The sequence below is a fragment of the Amphiura filiformis genome, chromosome 3, assembly GCF_039555335.1.
Source record: "Amphiura filiformis chromosome 3, Afil_fr2py, whole genome shotgun sequence".
NCBI classification, from domain to species: domain Eukaryota; kingdom Metazoa; phylum Echinodermata; class Ophiuroidea; order Amphilepidida; family Amphiuridae; genus Amphiura; species Amphiura filiformis.
In genome coordinates, this window is record NC_092630.1 from 38,999,245 (window position 1) to 39,015,468 (window position 16,224).

The window sequence follows — 16,224 nt, forward strand, 5'->3', positions numbered from 1 at the left end:
AGATCAATTGTGAATGCTTCCAAATCAAGGTCTTTAAAGTTTCTTCTGGTGATGGTCTTCCTTTCTTGCGCCGGCTTCAGTTTGTTAACCGTGCATTCAACCATGTGGTGGTCAGATCCATATCTATTTGGCGACACCGTACAATTAATCAACAGGTCATCATCTGGCGACAAACCACGTGATCAAGTATATGACCCTTCTTATGGGTAGGCCTAGTCACAAATTGACAGAGATCATGCTGGGAAAGCAAAGCAAGATAGCAAGAAACTTCACTTTTGGAAGGCTCATCCACATGAAGATTTAGGTCCCCCACTAGGAGAGGCTTACCATGTATGTCTGCGATGTCACACAGAAAACTGTCGAATTCTCGTAGAAAATTGACGGTAGTGAAGCCATTTTCCTTTGACGGAGGAGGGCGATATATAGCGATAAGATGATAAACCTCAATAAATTTGATAATATCAGAATAATGTTGCTCAAATTCAGAAATTTTACTCCCACAAAAATCCAAGTCTATTAAAACCGACATTTTATGCTAATTCACTACATTATGAGCGCCATAATGTAATCTAATGGAAAGCACATTTTCTGTCAAAAATATTTAAACCATCTCCTGGCACACCCCAATTAATATTTAGCTCGCGCGATTTATGCAGACCCCTTCCAGACCTGTCTTGGAATATTGCGAAAGATTATTCCATACTAAATGTCAAGTCTGTATTACAAAATCGATGTATTAACAACCATCTGAACTTCAATTTTGTTTCTTTGATTTCAACTGGCCTTGCATAACTCACCATTTTAATCTTAGTTTGATTTCACAGCTCAATCGCCAAAATGTGAACTGTGGAATCTAATCAAATTGTGACGAGCGGACCGTTTCAAAAATTTAAGTATGGACGCTTCCGTCTTACGTAAACCGAGAATTTACATATTCAAAATTGGACTACCTTTTCGTAAACTTGTGCAAATGGGAATTATCATTCGATTACGTTGTATTTTTGTCAGTTGAGATTTCCCGTTTTGTGCTAGGAAGTGCCACATTTCCCATGCATCTTTCTCAAGAGGGTACTGATAATATAAAGTCTAGTGGCGCTGGAGGGGTAAATGATAAGACGAAACAGAATTGCATTGATTTGAATAATCACAGATTGTATAAATATTCTGCATTACTCAACTGCTGCGACGATAGTTTCAACTCGACATCAAGTTAATTCACAAAATATATAAATATTTGGATTTTAATGTCAGCAAAACACTCATGATCACGCTTGAGAACCGGAGCTGATTTTATCGTGTCTATTGATAATGTTGTCTGAGAGCCGATATACTGTCGAGTGAGCTTTATTTTAACATTTATAACGATAAAACATTCTGTGAGTCATTGAACCTAGTTCTACATCAACGTGGCAAGCGAATATTGGTAAAGAATGAACCTTCAAAGAAATGTGCATAGTTTGACTTTTGCTTTTTTGTCCAACCTATGAGGTTTACTGCAGCTAATGTGTAATTTGCATAAATGTCATCAAATTTGAAGTTATCGTTATTAGTTACTGTTTCACAGCTTCATAGCTTCTCATATCCACGCATTATTGTCAGTGGTTGGCGTATATAAGTTTTGTCCTAGTTTATGACTGCACGGCCCCGTCATGAAATAGCCCAATGTGGAATAACTATTTGCGATGTATGTTAATCACGAATGAAGGAATAAGTTGCACACTGCGCATAACAATCAATCATTATAAATCAATTGCATCCATGAATTATTATTTACTAATATACTTCGCAAGTGATAAATTCACCGCCGAATAGTAATGTATATGTTACTTATATCATTTATATCAATAGGAACAAAATGAAAGAGAAATACGTGTTTTGCTTCAGGCCAAGTCAATAGCCGCGAAAAGAAATATGTCAAACGTCGTAACAAATTTAACTTAAGCAAAAGAAAAATAAGTATGTCATTTAGATTCTAAACTGAAATAGTTAGTGTTACGGGCGTAATGACATTCTTTGATCATAGTTAAACGCAATACTTGATTTCATAGTCGAGAGTCTGAAAAAATTTGGCGATTCAGAATATTAGATACTTAAATTCAAAGCAAATACCAGTTTTTGGCAATAGTGAAGGACCACTATGTGAGTATAAAAATGCAAAGTAGATTGAGTCGTTTATACAGCAACAAATACAACTTTAATACAGATAATGCGACAAATTGTATTGATTAGTTTTAAGGATGAGCAATTTGGCTATTCTAGATAAAAGAGTTATACATACCCTATGGAAGACATGTCCTTAACCTTCCACACAGCGAGTGTGAATTTCAAATGGGGTTACGTGAATCGGTGACTGCATTTAAAATCTGCACACCCTGTGTGGGAGATTAAAGTCATTACATGTCTTCCATTTCAACAGAATAGCCCATTTGCCAATTTAGCAATTAAGAAAATTGATTCCATGATGATAAAAAAATGTATGCGAATTATAAAATAACAATGATCCAATTATGTAATACAATGTCAAATTACAGAATCATTGTAACACTAAAGCTATATGAGTTTCATTGCACACATAAAAACAATTCATTGTTTGAAAAAATAACGATTGGATTTTGAATCATCACCTGTTTTCACATAGGTTGAATTGCGCTGTACAGAAAAGAATATCATGCTTTGGCATTGTGGTGATAAAAGCAACTTATGAGGGTTCCAGACAATAGGATGCTTCTATTTGAAACAAAAATGTAACAAATCCAGAATTAAAACACCACAACAAATTGTATCATGCTTTACCCTTAGAAAATGAGCATAGGATTTGTTTTATCATGTTTTATTAAGACGTCGGTCACCCACCTTTGCACAGTATTTTTTGTGGGCCCTGAGAGCACATCAGACACAGTAAATTGTATTGTGAATACAAGGAATGTCCTTCTGATATCAAATATTTAGATATTTTTTAAATACTGGATATAATATAAATTTTATATTTTTTGTATTTTTGACATTTAAAAGTCCTCGAAGTAAATTCTTTCTATTGAGTGTATGTAGCTAGGAGGAAAGGCCGACCATAATTTGAAATTTTTTAGGTGGTTTTGGGAAAAAAGTATATTTTCTTCAATACGAAAGGTTAATGTTCAAATGATGGACGGATGGTGTGTCTGATGTGCTCTCAGGTCCCACAAAAATACCCGAAAACGTTGCTATTCGAGCCCTTAATGATTAATAAGGTTTTATTTAGACTTCGGTTCGGTAGTAATGTTTGCATTTCTTTCACTCAAATACAACCACACTTACCACAGCCTTTCTTAAAATCAACAATGGGTTTAATAATGATTACTATTGGAGTTACTTAATTAATATACCAAACACTGAGGTACATAATGTTGACATGTCAACATTCCTTATTTGTCATCTCCCAGCAAACACAAAGCGTTTTAAAAACGTTTTATACAGGTTATATTTTGGGTTTTTGGTTTTCGTAAAAACGTTTTAATAACATTAAAATGTCGGGTTATATAAAGGTCATGAAAACGTTTTAAAACGTTTTGTATGAAAACACAATACAAAAATATTTGTAAAATGTTTTTCAAATGTGATTGTAAAATATTGTTTGCAAATATTTTTTGCCTAATATTTTGTCAACACTTAAATAACATTATGTTAGAATATTTGCAGTATGTTATCATAAAATGTTTTCGAATGTTATGAAAACGTTTTATACCCTTTATATACCCATTATATAACCCGACATTTAAACGTTTTCTGACAGCCTTTTTTAACCTTTCGCGAATGATGTTGAAAACATTTTGTGTTTGCTGGGCTGCCCACTTCCCACTAGTACAATTGACCAAACTACCCGATTGATTGTCTGGATCTGTCCTGATGAGAAACCAAATTAGGGGTTGAAGGCCATTTCAATATACCTGACACCATTTGTCTATAACCATCAGAGATCCAACAACTCAAACCAAACAGAAGAGTTTGGGCCAGTCTACTCCTAATACTTCCTCTATTCCGTCCACGGACGACTGATGATGCCTAAATGGCAGTTATTTGTTTTATTTAAAGAGAAAATGTTGAAAGCGCACATTTTACAATATGCTTTTATATTCAAATATTAGGGTAAGATATTATCCATATTTAACTTTCCAAGCTGTAATGATAAACAAACACTCATTATATGACCAATGTCGTGAAAATATCTTATATGGCGTCATTCTCGAAATCAATAATATTAATCTTTTCACCCACGGTCGAAATAGATAGGAATTGATTTATCTGGAACGATCATAATCCAAAAATATCGTGACATTTTGAATTGGAACTATACCCTACATTTGACACAAAAATATAGAACAAGTCTGAATATTACAGAAGTATTCTCCTTTGCGTAAGCATTGCTTTAAAAAGGTGTAGAATTATATGTTAACCTGCATCAAATTGTAACTTGCAAACTGTACTCAATAGAATTTTTGTTACATAAAATATGAAGCCATCTTCCTCATTTTCCTTCTCCTCCATCTCGTCGTCGTCCGGTCTATGTTCGTCGGGAATGGGATATGGGATTGTACAGCACAAATGAGCCGTAAATTATATTCTGAGTTACGGTAAAATGTGCAGGTAGGTCGTATTCATCAGTACCTCAAGTTGGCGCGACATCTATTTCATTTTGATAGTCAAATACCAATCAATAATCCTGAAGTGGTGGGTTACCAGGCATTGTATTTTGTATAGGTATGTATAACCAACAATTAACAATGAGAGAACTTTCTTGAACCTCGTTGACTTGGGGATGATTTGAAATGACCGCAAATTATGACTGTTTGATATTTATTGCCAGCAATGTGGAAAAAGAGACACATGTAGAAACGAAAAAAAAAAAGCTACCATTTTGTTGAATGAGCAAAGTTCAACAAACCATAACCCCGCTTCTGGATATTGTTTGAAGTCGAATGATATACCATTTTAAAGCTTATGATGTATAGTTTCTAAACACGAAATAAAATAAAATTGACCGGGAGGAATTTCGGCTCATTCGTCGTGTAAGGTCACATATGATTGTGCTGCATGTCTCTGTTTATAATCTTGTGTTTTCAATGATTTGGAGTAAGATGATAGGGCTTTCCCATTTGAGGAAGGCGCGGGTACTTTTGTAGTTTTGAGAAAAACAAATTTCACAGCTGTTATGCGAATAACAGCACATGAATTGTAGATATTACAAAGAATTTAGATATTGCACTCTTATTACACTATTTCTATTAGCTCAACAGATCTGGCCCCAAATATAAGATTTATTGCGACATTTTGTTTCAACCGTTTGTCAAGAACCACACATTTAGGCCTGTGTGCTTAATCTCGCCGATTAACTCTGCGGCGTGCCCGGAACCCAAGCCGCAGACCCACGCCGATGCGCCTATGCTGATAAATAAAATACTGTTGCGATATGCACTTACAAAATGTGTGTCTGCCCGATGAAAAACCATGTTCAGTCACCCGTTCATCGGCTTGATCGGCCCAACTCCTACATTTCTCGCAACCGGCTTATACCACTTGACAACAATACCTTTACAAATTAGTGTCCTTGAGTGCATTGATTCTTTGCCGGATTATATCGACTGATCCCCAAATTGCTCACGGTGAGTAAACTCAAGTAAGTACTACAATAAACATTAATATAAAGGTTTTGAGTAATGAATGGCAAACCGCAGAGCAAGACGATGGCAAGATGTTGCGAACTCGATGCCCATAACTGCTCGCGAATTCGCAACCAGGGATATGACCACACTATATTAATTCATCGGCGTGCTGGGGCTTGAAACTGCAAGCCGCAGGAGAGCCATCAAAATGCTCCGAGACGACGCAGTGGTAATCGGCGAGATTAAGCACCGGGCCTTACTTGCCTTGAAGAGGTTAAAGAGGTTCTCTACATTTCGATGGCAGTAGGGGTATAAATTAAAAACTTGAATTGTTACTCTCCGTGAATGTAAATACTAACGCATATTCATCATAATATGAAGTAACCTGTTGAGTTAAATCGGTCAACAGCATCAAATGACCATATTGTGATTCAAGTGCCCATAACTGTGGAAAACCAAGCTATTAACTTGTATCGATAATTAGGTAGCCCGTGTTTACATGCTTACTTTATCTGTGGCCTTGTTTAGTAAGGCTAAAGAAGAAATCTCGTGTTGCAAACATAATTATGTAAACATGGTACCTACCCTTGATGCATTACTGTTTTTTTTTGTATGTGGTTTTGTTCTGTGACAGCTTGCTCCTTGTTTTTCTTATGCCACACATTGTATAGTTTCAATATATCAACGTCGGTGTTTTTCTGAAACGTAAATGGTAGTAGGCCTACATTAGCGTGCTTTTTCGGGAACAGCCATTATCCGAACTGTCAATAGGGTTCAGAGCATTTTAGTGTTAGGGTTAGTACATTATTAGGGATAGGAAATGAGTGAATGTTCTTGGTCATCCAGTAGTTTTAACAGCTTGGAAATAAATGTAATTACTTTTTGCAACTTACTTTTTACAATGTGACCAGCCCAGCGGTTCAGTTGGCTGATGAAGTCTGGTGGTTCCAGACGCAACGTAGCAAAGTTGCAAAAAGTAAGTTCCAGATTAGATTTATATCCAAAACTGTGTTAGGGATATGGTTAGGCTGGGGTTAGGGTTACAATTAGCCTTTTCGAAGCATGTCGTACACAATAGGAGGGCAGTATTCAATATGGATAAAACCAGATATAGGTTAAGGTTAAGTTTAGGATTAGGTTTAGGATTAGAATAATGACTTAGGTTATAGGTTAGGGTGAAATTCAAGGTCAGGGTTAGGATAAGGGATATGGTTTATAAGTAAGTTATTGAGTTTTAGCTATTCTGTACCATAAAACCCATTTGATATGTCAGAGTTTAATCGACCGTCACGTTGAAATGATAAATTGGAAAATGAAAATATTGCTTGCCTGTATGGTAATTAAACTTATAATTACCATATTTGTATTTTATATTACTATATACCAATTGACATTCCTTTACATCACCTTTTATTCAGTTTGTGTTCTCCAGTTTTTAAACAAACTGTTCATCTGGGAATTCATATTTATTCTCTTGCAAAACTGATGTTCTTTAGCGTGGTGCGGATAACTTGTAAGTAATAAAAACAATGTTAATCGTATTTAAATGAATAATTATACATTGCATGCACATTCTGCATTCTGCCATCCTTTGACAATCACATTTCCTAAGGTTCAAATTCCACTCCCAGAATCAAGATGTTTCTCACTTTATATATGACGTAATCTAATATGGGTTGAATGTTCGAAATAACGTTCATCCATGCTCGTAATTGTTCCATTTGCCAAGGTATTTTACCTCGTAGGATAATCCTTCTCATTTTCAATATCGATGCTATATAAAACCCATATCGTGTAACTATTTTACAAACTCATCTGAAACAATGAAGCTATATTCTTGTTTAAATCTACCAACAACATAATGGTAATAAGATATCTGATGTTGGGAACATCCCGAAATACTCTTTGTATATTCAGCCGTCTTATCACTGCCTATATGACCCTTCAAACAGCTCATTGCTACATTACATTCCCCTATACTGGATAATGCAACTAAATTTCAATCACTTGTCTTTTGTTGGTAGAGTAAACGTCTGATATCAATTTCTGTATCAACAAATCCTGTTATTCTCCGACGAGAGTTTCAACTCAGCATTAAGGTAATTCACAAAATATAAAAATATTTGGATATCAATGTCAGTAAAACAGTCATTATTCTGTATGAGAAGCATGGCTGCTTTTATACTTGTAACATTTACAAACGATTTTAGTTCATCGCAGTGATTTTAAGCTGTAGTAGTAATGTTCCGAGAAGTAAAAAAAGAAAACTTTCAAGAAAGTTATATAGTTTGGCTTTTCCTCTCTGACGAGCAATGGTTGCAACTTTCGCGATTATGTTTTTTATCGACGATAATGACAGTTGCATTGCATACTTGTTTATTTCTATTACACTATTGCTCAAGTGAATCTGACTTGCGAATTAGCTCAAATAACTATCAATTTGATGCCTCTGCCATTAACCCTAACAGGTACTACAAAATATATACTACTTGATGCACTGTTCGTGCATGCATCCCACACGTGGTGTGATGACGCAAACGCCCTAAGTGATATATAGGCCCGCCAGGCCAGCCCAAGACCCGTGGCAAAGTGTCGCCGACTTAGTGCTGGCATGCGAGGGTCCCGGGTTCGAATCCCACCCAGAGCAAACAACTTCTATCTTTCCCTTCCCGTCAAAAACCCCTAAGGCTTTATGGTTAAAATAATAAAAGAAAAAGCAAAAGTTGATTCATGTGATAATCATCTTAAGCATACAACACACTTTTTGATGTTATGCAATATTATCTAACATGTCTAATTGCATTACAAAATTATATTATTATTAATTGAATTGAACAAACCTGTATTGTTATACACGTTTGCTAATAAAACACAAGTTCATCTTTGAACCAAGTGAAAATACAATTGACAGATTTTTCAAACAATAGTCTGCAGTCAATTGAACAAACCTTTATTACTTTCACCTTTGCTAATAAAATATTAGTTCATAAAGATTAAGATTCATTTGTGTGGGGGTGGGTGGGTGTGTGTGTGTGTAGGGGGGGGGTGGGAGTATGTGTTGTGTTGTGGGGTGTTGGTGTTGGTGGGGTGTGTGTGGGGTGTGTTGGGGGTATTTTGGGTGTTTAAAAATTGGCAAGTTCAACTTATCATAATTTTAAATACGATTTACATATTTCAACGGATGGTGTGCCTGATGTGCTCTCAGGTCCCACAAAAATACATGAAAACGTTGCTATCCGAGCCCTTAATGATTAATAACGTGATACCCATAAACGACCAGATGATGAGAATTACAGAATTTTAATACTCATGACAAGATCGCTTATACAATATACATATTCGGAGGGGATATTTTCGGTTTATGAAAAAAAAACCCATCAAGAGTCTAGAGTCTAATCTAGAGTTGGAAGATTTGATGACACAAAATTATGTTACACAAATGCCGAAAGACAAATTTGCACTACCCAACTTATTTTTGCAACTGCCATATCGCAATAAATGCTATCTCAATATTGGTATTTTGAAATAACAAGTAGAGAAAAGTGCTTCTATGCGTTATGGCAAAATTGGAATTTCAATAAAAGAGACTGATACTGTATCCATAATGCATGGTGATGGTACAGTGTGTTTTCCGGACCTAGCATCTCCTCCTAAAATCAATTCCAATTATTAGACATGCAAGTCTACGTGCAGTTGACAAGTTACTGGGGCAAAACAAGCTGGTTTTAAAGCTACCGTGGCCGTCAATAATGTGCTCCTTATGTTATATGAATACAAAGACTGACTGACTGCTACCGTTTTTATGTAAAATCTTTATCATTTCCTGATGCCAAGAAGGATGAACGAGGCATGGTGGTTTGAATACTCGCCTCTGCTTTATGAGGTCTCAGGTTCTGTTATTTTGTCTTCTTCTTGTGCCACAAACCATCAATATCAGTGTTTTTTTTTAGTCATGCATGATAGTATATCGTCACCCTGCTACGATAATTTCCAAAGTCGTTTTTTGTAATTTTGAAAACAAAGTACAAAATATGGTTCAAGCATACATCAGTTACGTAATCACTCTAATTCTAATTATTCCCTTTAATTTGTCACATTATCATTTGTTCTTGTGAAAAGATTTGTGAATAAATATGTTTAAATGCATGCTTGAACCATATTTTGTGCTTTCTTCTCAAAATTACAAAAAACGACTTTGGCAATTATTGTAGCAGGCTGACGAAAAGGCCTTGATTATGCAAACCATGGACGATCCAATTGCGATATAAGACACTATTAGAATCATTGCTTTACTTTGTGTCATAATAAGTCTTGTTCTTGAACTGTATGTATTATGCATTAATTATTCAGTCTGATTTAACGGATGGTCTCAAAGCACACTTATGGTGATTGTGGGTACCGCCTTAATTTTATTTTTAGAAGGCAGGATCGGAAAACGGGGTTCAATATATACAGGGTGTCCCATAAAAAGCGGTCGCCAACGAATGTAGTAATATTTAAAAATATTTCGTTCCAGAATCCAGAAGCAATTAGGACGAATTATTTCAAATCACAGCGCGCTAATTTGGAGGTAATGAAATATATTTAGTTACCTAGCTGGAGGGTTTACACCCTCAGCTAGGTATTATAATTGTTTGGGTTGTTCTGCCGTTGCCAACAAACCATTATAATTGTTTGGGTTTGTTCTTCCGTTGCCAACAAATTGATATTGCACATGTTCTTTTTGTTACCCTAAACTAGGCTGATAAGTATTTGGACTGTAATAGAACCAAAATATTGTCATGTGAGCTTTATTTGAATATTTACAAACAAATTATTGTTATAGGTCATCCCAATGATATCGGATAACGTGTAGTGATGTCCCTAGATATAAAATATACTTATGGTTAACAATTTTCAACCTCACAACAATTTCTGACAAGCGATAATTGGTCAAAGCTGAACCTTTTGTTGTTCTGTGTCGTCAAACAAGTAAAACATGGAAGCAACTTTTCAATATACGATGATATGAGTATTTGAATATATTTTGTAATTATTTACATTGCATACTTCTTTATTCCCTATTTACTTTAATACTGAATTACTAAAGTGAACTGGCACGTGGCACTAACACAAACCTGACGATCATTGCCATTAAAACGTTTTTAGAAAAGAAGCGGGACAAATCAGTTGGTAATCGCCTGAAGCATGTACACTGCAGTATACACTTTTTTAAATGTTACAAAACATTATCTAGTTTTAGCATGAAAGTTCATCTGTATTATCTAGTTTATTAACTAGAGTGCTATTATAATTGGTTTTTAGTACGTCATGTAGCGTTATATTGGGCACAGATAAACATGCAATGCAACTGAACAAACGTATTACATTTATTACTTTCTCCTTTCGCTAATAAAACATAAGTTCATCATTAATCCATCTCGTCCATAGTAACCCTTACCAAAGGCAAATACGTTAAATGACTATTGCCTATTTAAACAATAGGAATACGGAAGCACACTATACTGATTAGAAAGGTTCGTAATCGATATTATCAATTATGAACTGTACAAAGTACACTCATTTATTACATTTATTCCTTTTGCCTTTAAAAGCATATGGTAATAAACATTATGTAATAGATTTTTTAAGCAACAAGGACTTTCCACGAAGAGAGTAACCCAAATAAGACTTTGTAAAGAAGAAACATTCTACATCTATGTCTTTTTGATATCTCTTGACATTCATATTTTCTCATTTAGATATTCAATTACATTTTATATTCGTAGCATTTTCTCCCAAAACGATAACATAATAGGGTAGGTGCAGGTAATATGGGACAGCAGGTAATATGGGACACCTGTTTTCATTTTAACAAAAAGTAGCTTAGAGAAGGTAAACACTTTAATTTGATTTGTTAAGTGTTTAGAGACATCAATTGTGCTTCTAGAAATGCAGTTTTGGAGTCTGTGTATCAAACTCTTGGAAATCAATGCCAAAAGAGTGAAATTGCCCAAAAATTATGTCGTTTTTTGGCCTGATATAAAATCAATGACGTCACATTTTATGATTGTGTATCCAAAAACTCTGGTACTGAGGGGGCATTTGTCATTTTTTATGATCTTTAGGGGATGGGTTAAGCTTATCAGCAGGTAAAATTCCACTGACAAGTGGCACTTTCCTTTTATAAATGATTATTTTCTCTGATTTTCAACTGAATGGGTGCAGGTAATATGGGACACATAGGAAATTATGTGCATTGTCAATGCGAAAAGCAAAACTATTTAGAAAATTGAATTTTCTTGTAGAAATTTGCATTTAACATTCAAAATCATGTAACAAAAATGTTTTAGAACAAAAGAGTGATTTTCTGAACTTTTGATTTTCACCATAGAGATAACACAGTGTCCCATATTACCTGCACATGCAGGTAATATGGGACACTTGACTGTTGATGACGTCATTTTGACGTCATAGCGTCCAAACAAACATAAAAACAAGGTAACATTGCCTGTTTTATTAATCTTAAAGGACAGATTGTTCATCATAACAATCTCCTGTGGGCATATCTTCTTTAGTTTTTATGCAAATAAGCTAAACGTCCTTAATGGTCCCATATTACCTGCAGGTACCCTATAATTTGTATGGTAATGAAAGTCTTTAAACTACGTTCATTACTTTGTTACCGCATAGTGCATAAACTAGAACTTCGTATTGGGATTTCTATTAGCAGTGGTACAGTGTTCATATAGCTTAAGGCATTTGCGCACCAGAAGACATTGAATTTGAGAACCGATTTGGACAAGCATATGCTTCAGGATTTAAAATCTTTTTCTTATTCTGGATTTTTTTATGTTGCTTTTTGGTTATTTGTAAAAAAAAAAAGTTAAAATTGGCGCCAATTTTGAAGTTTTTTTAAACATATTTTGATAACGTGATATTTATGTTTATTAGTACTTTGTTAGCCATAGTGCATAAACTAGAACTTCGTATTGGGATTTCTATTATCAGTGGGACAATGTCCATAGCTTTTTGATATTGTTTTTTCCATTTTAATAACGGGATATTTATAATTGACCCTCGTGAGAATCACAGTATTAAAAATCAACAGATGTTAACAATAGGCTAAAAGTGAGATTTTATGTAGGATAACTCCATAACTATAGGTCGTATATAGCACAAACTATTCATTTTCTAAAATCTTTAGGATCAGGTGAGCAATAAATCCAGAATAAAATCAACATTGGACCATATACAGGTTGTAACAATGTACAATAAAAATGTATACAATTTAGAATTTGTTTCAATAAAATCGGTGGTCTACAAGCGAAGATAGGGCCACTTGTGTAAAATTGTCCTAAAACAGCTAAGACCACTTTCGTGTTTTTGTGTAGTAAAAGTGACTGAATTGAGTTGAATCATGAATCATCTGGTTGGTGCTCTTAAGATGGGTAATTTTAAACAATGGGGCATTTGAAGTGGTATTTTAATTTCTAAATATGAAATAAATGTTATATAATGTATTTCCTAATGCCAATTAAGTGAAAGAAAACCATGAAAAACAGTTGCTTTAAGCATGAAAGTTCATTTTACGTGGTACAAACTTGATACGTGCGAACATGGCCAAAAGTTACCTAACTCGGGCAATTAAGTAAAATCAGCCAGTTTTTCTGTTAGCCAAGAATCTACCGCATATCACCTTTACGCCATGACCCCTTTCATTTTTTTCTGAAAAGCAAAAAATGTAATTGCTAATCGTGAAAGTCAATCTTACGAGATGCAAGCCTGATATGCGTAAAAATGTCAAAAGTGGCCCAACTCGTTTTCTTAACAATTAAGTTAATTGAGCATAACTTTTTAGCCCGAACTAGTAAAGAAAAAGCGAAGTTTTTCTGTTAGCCAAGATGTTACTAATTCCACTGCGTATTTTTTTTTCTAAAAAGCGAAATTGCATTTGTATATTTCTTATTGTTACAGTCTGTACTTCATATGTGGAAACTCTCTTGCCTCTAACAGAAACTACACATTGGTTCCCAGATTGGGAGCTCTGCAGCTGTACTATCTAGGTCTAGAGTCTAATCTAGAGTTTTAAAAAATCTTGACACAATGCCATACAAGGTTGCCTATATGAAACGGAAATGCCGATAGACATGACTTGCACTACCCTGCTTAGTTTTGCAATGTATCAATAAATGCTATCTCAATATTGGTATTTCGGAATAACAAGTAGGGAAAATAACAAGTATGCGTTCTGGCAAAATTGCAATTTCAAACAAACTGACTGATACTGTATCCATAATATATGGTGATGGTATAGTATGTTTTCCGGACCTAGCATCTCCTCCTAAAATCAATTCCAATTATTAGACTAGCATGTCTATATGCAGTTGACAAGTTACAGGGGCAAAACAAGCTGGTTTAAAGCAACCACGATCGACCGTCAAATAAATACGCTCTTCGTGTTCTACGAATACAAAGACAGACAGATGTATTAGCGTTTTATGTCATTTTTTATCATTTCTTAATACCAAGAAGGATTAACGTGACATAGTGATTATGACACTCGCCTCTGGTTTATGAGGTCCCGGGTTCTGTGCTTGGGGTTCTGGGTCAACTTTTTTGTTGAGATGTTTTCTTGTTGTACCACAAGTGAAATGGTTTCAAACTATCAATCTTTTTTTCTGAATTCTGAATCTTGCATGATATTATGTCATTGATTCACATCGTAGACAAATCAATTGCAATATAAGAAACTATTACCCCTCATTGTTTTACTACTTGTCATACTTGATGTTGAACTATCTGTGTTATGTTATTATTTAGTCTACCATACTTTATTTTACATTTAAATGTCAACTGCTGGTTGCAGTGAATGCTCATAGTTTTATTACATTCCGGTAATTCAGTAAACAAAAAGTAGTTTTCAACCTGTCAACTGCAACTGTTGAGAGGAGAATTCTTCATTTACATTACCAATACTTTAAGTAAAGTGATATCATCGATCAGGCAGTAGTGATGTTCTTCTCCACACTTGAATGGTGTTGATGTTTCAAGGAGGTAGTCGTAATTCTTGTGTGGATCTCGGATTCCTATGGTCATAATTTTATACCATTATATGGTTGCAAACTAAGGCTTTTCATTTATATGTTAAGTAGTATATGCTTCAATTTTGGGTTGGAACAAACTCGGGGCTGGTAAGGCTCATCTTTTTTTTTATGAAAAAGGGAAAGAAGTGTCGTGGTGCTGCAGCAGTTGTAAAAGGTATAACTGTATTGATTTGAATAATTATAGAGTGTATAAGTATTCTATAGAGGCCGGTCGAGTGCAGATCCTTCGGAACACGCTTTTCAATACGGAATAAATGCTAACCTCATCGTGACATCATCCAAGCAGCAAAGTTCATTTTCCCATTGAAAAAGCGTTATCCGACGGATCTGCAGTCGACCATTCTGGAACGATGTGAAAATATGCAATGATGTATGATTTTCATGCGCATATTTGTTTGCAACGCAACTTTGTATGCGTTGAAATAACGGTTATCCGGGCTCGTAAGGTATATATTTGAGATAATCCTTATAATTTATCAAATCGATGCTATGTGAAAGCCATGTCTTGCAATCTATTTTACATGAGAGTTAAAATAAAGAAGCTGCTATACTCTTTTGTAAATCGACATTATATGGTAATGTAATAGTTCTTTGTAAAATATACCGGGTGTCCCAAAAATAAGTTACATGTAGATTTTCAATGTTAACAAATGTAATTATCCTTTTCCTGACACAATCAATCTATAACTCTACTAGCCCTGTGAATGTCAAGTTCACAACGTGCGTATTTAGCCCTCATTCCAAGCACACCTGAACAAGCTGTTTACCATGTTGACATAAGCCATAGCATGGCAGACGCAGTATATTATTCTGTTGAACAGGAAATTAAAGTTGTTCAGTTTTATTTCGAGATTTCAGTCAGAAAATGAAAAATATTCTTACAGTATATAACACAGCACCGATTTCAAAAATGAATAATATCGAAAAAAAATACAGTGTTTGGTTTAAAATATACCATCGCAAAATGCAGTTCATTTTCTACATGTATGTAACCTTTTTATGGGATACCTTGTATTTTTGTTTCATATCCAGCCGTCCTATATAACCCTCCAAAAAGCTGGATTATGGTATCGTTCGCCAACATTCCCCGATACAGGATATGGCAACTTATTTCACTTACTTTATAGCTTTTGTTAGTAATAGAGTATACTGAACATTAAGGTAATTTACAAAATATATAAAGGTATTTTGATTTCACGATTGCGGTAAAACAGTCATTACCATGCATGAGAAGTATAGCAGCGTTTATTGTATCTATGGATATTTAGAACCGATATATGGGCATGTTAGCTTTATTTTCAACATTTACAAACGATTGCGAGTCATTAGGCTATGTGATGTTAAGCTGTAGTAGGAATGTCCCGAAAAGTAAAACTTTTACAACTGTGTTTTCAATCTACGATGATGTTAACATTGCACACTCTATTTACTGACATACACTGAATTGCTTAAGTGAAACTGAAACATGATATTAGCACAGTCCTGACGATTATTGCCATATT